This window comes from Cariama cristata, unplaced genomic scaffold (genome assembly GCF_000690535.1).
Source record: "Cariama cristata isolate BGI_N322 unplaced genomic scaffold, ASM69053v1 scaffold22482, whole genome shotgun sequence".
Classification (NCBI taxonomy): Eukaryota; Metazoa; Chordata; class Aves; order Cariamiformes; family Cariamidae; genus Cariama; species Cariama cristata.
In genome coordinates, this window is record NW_009604722.1 from 25,431 (window position 1) to 28,610 (window position 3,180).

Genomic DNA, 3,180 nt, shown 5'->3' on the forward strand with positions numbered 1-3,180 from the left:
AGATGTTACATGTAGGTACCTTACCTGTTCTTGAAGCGCTTTAATATAGCACTGGTTTATTTTTGCTTTCTTCATGACTTCTTACAGCGTGCCTCATCTTAATCAGTAAGCGTTTGGTGACGGATAGAAGTACTTGCAAACCTAAGTGCCTCCTTGTGTTCTGTCCTCCTACGGTATTTTCAGTGGCCTTATGTGAGCATACGTGTTCCCAGCAGAGGCCTTGTGTAGCTGACACCATGAAGATGAATGTTTTCTTCGGAAAAAAGAACAAGTCACAGCAGAACTTGCTTCAGCTGATGAGGTTCTTTCTGAGACTTTCCAATTGGGTCTAGCAATCCTAAGTGTACTTGAGCCAAATACGTTGCACAGCATACTCCAGATTGCTGCCTGTGACTAAGAATATTTTACCAAATGTTCCATTGCAGTTTGTTTTGGTTTTTTTTAGGGGGATTGTTAACCGTTGCCATGTGATTTTAAAAAAATAATAAAAAAATACTTCTTGCCCAGAAATCCTCATACACCACACAGTATACTACAAAATGAGAGTAAGCTTGTGAGCTTGTGTTTTAAAAAGTAGTGCCGCTACCAAGTTTCACCCAGACTGTAGTGTCATGTAAGCAGTTCAGCTTGCCACTTTGCCCTATGGAACCAGCCAATTCCTGTGGATCATGATGCTGGGCAATACTTTCTTAAATTAATTTTTATTAACATACCACACATGTGGCGAGTGGTGTGATATAATACTCTCACTGCTTGGAGCAGTGTCCCTGCTAGAACATAGGAAAGCTGCCTGTCTTCTGAACTTAGGCTTTTACTTACTGTGATTGTAAGTTGTATTAACATCTCTGTACCTCGTTCTCCTGTCAGTAGAAGGGGAAGAGTGTATTTTTATTTAGTTAGGTGCTTTGAAAGATCTCTATTTTTTTATATAATCCAATGAGTAGTCATAGATTAGTCTGCGATTTCTGCGATAAGGCACTATTTTGGGAGGAGAGAATTCTGAAAAGAGCTTGGGAGAAGTCACATTGCATAATCTAAACATAAAGTCTGGGTGCAACACTGATGTCAGGAGGATTAGTATAATCTTTAGATGGGGATATTTAATGTAGATTTTGCCTCCTTACTGGACATAGATATGATTACTTCTGGTTTGATGTGTTCAGGTCATATGTGAGCAATTGAAGAAGGATGATGAACTAGAGACCTCAAAAAAGGCTAGTGAGGCTATTTAAAGGATTGGACAACATGCCTGTCAGGGGAGTCCAGAAGTTCTCCATTTCCCTCTTTGGAGAAGAATGACAGGTTGATTTGGTTGAGCTATAAATGCTACATGAGCAGACAACAAACCTCTAGTAGCCTCAAAGTCCAGTCTTGGAAAGCAGAAATTGAACAAATCCATGCCCTTGTTAGTCAAAAAGAGGAGTAGGAGGTTTGTTTTTTTCCTTTGCTGATAGTTGTCTGAACAAGTTTCTTTTTTGAAAAGAGGCTTACCTCTGCTCTGATTAAAATAATTAATTTGGAGAGGGACTGTAGTATGTGTTTTGCGGGATGTCAGACCAGATGATTGCAGAAAAGACTGAAGACTGGATAGTGGATGACATGACAATTACCAGGAATTTGTCTAAACAAATTAATTTATGTAAAATGTTGATGAATTTTGTGTCAAGGGACCTGTTAATTTTCTAAAGATCCTCACAACTGATGTCAGTCTAAGGATGTAGGCAGTATCACCGAGGCGTTGGGCACTTCTGATGTTAACTAAAGTGGGAAAAATAGTCAGCAGGCTTCTCCCCTGAACCAACACAAAAAAACTGTTTTTAATCCTTTCAGATCACTTTCCCTGTGAACTCCAGGGCCTGTAAGATAGCAAGGTGGGCACTGCAGTGTTGGATCACTTCTGACAAAGTAGGCCCTGGTAGATAAGCACTATATGAATCTCAGGCAGAAATGAATTATTTTAATGAAACGACTGAGTCAAATCACTTGCGTTTCCCACTCCCACTTCTTGGAGAGGGTGAGGCAATTAACCTTGATGTAACTGTTTACGTGGTTCCTATGTTAACATACTGGCTAAACAAACCGAATCAACTTTTAGCTTTTCCATCTTCAGACTTACTTCTCATTAGCTACCTGAAAAGGAGCACAGTGTGTACTGTTGTATTTCTTTTTCGATTTTTTTCTAAACATTATTTCTTTATAGCAGGATATAATTTTGGTACAAGAGCTGAAGGATTGATGTTTTGAACAGACTGATTTTTATCCTGAAGCAAACAAATGAGACACACTTGGCTAGTAAGAGTGAAGCTTGTTCATGTAAACTGGCCTGTGGTACAAGGTCAGGACATATTTGTAGTGAAGATGGGAAAGCAGGTAGGAAATTAAGTTTCCCAAAACTTTCTTAGTTCTCTTTGATGGAGTGAGCTCTGTTAAAAAGATCACTGATCACTGACCATATGGAGATATACTATACCACTGTCTTGTACAGCCTTCCTGTACTTGAAGGTGAAATTGGTGTTTTAGCGACTGTTCCCTGCTGCAGCGTGTGAAACTGAGTTGATTGATACCCAAAGCTGTGGCTGTTCATCAGGGCTTTAAAAAAAAATGTACTTTTTTTATATATATTGTATGTGGGAGCGTAAGCCATCAGTTTGTGTAAAACTTAAGCTTTCTTCTAGAATATCTGCTCTTAAAAAAAAAGTCAGGTGGGTTCATTGATCTCAAAGGCTGTATATTGGACTCATTTGTCTAGTAGGTAGCTTTAAATTTTGCCCATCAGAATTAATTCTAGCAAATTGCTCAGATTGGGTGGGTGTTTCAAGCTTCATGACACTTGGCTAGTAATAGTATTTGTGATCAGTCCCAGACAGCTTGGTCAAACTGCATCTGCTCTGCGTGTTTGGGAGCAACTCACTGCTTAAAGGCTGAGAACTGTGCATGTTTAACATGTCCATTGCTATCGGAAGACTTCTCTTTAAGGACAGTTGCAGAAGGTTCATTTTCCAACAATAACATTTCCTGTTTCGAAATGATCAGAAGTTTCATGCCATACTGAATTGTTCACAAGTTAACTTTACAGGTCTTGGCTATTTGATGGTACCATTAACATAGTTGTGTTTTTTTCTTAATTACACAGCATTGCAATACAGTGCCATTTTGCAATTTCTTTGCATTGTACTTGAA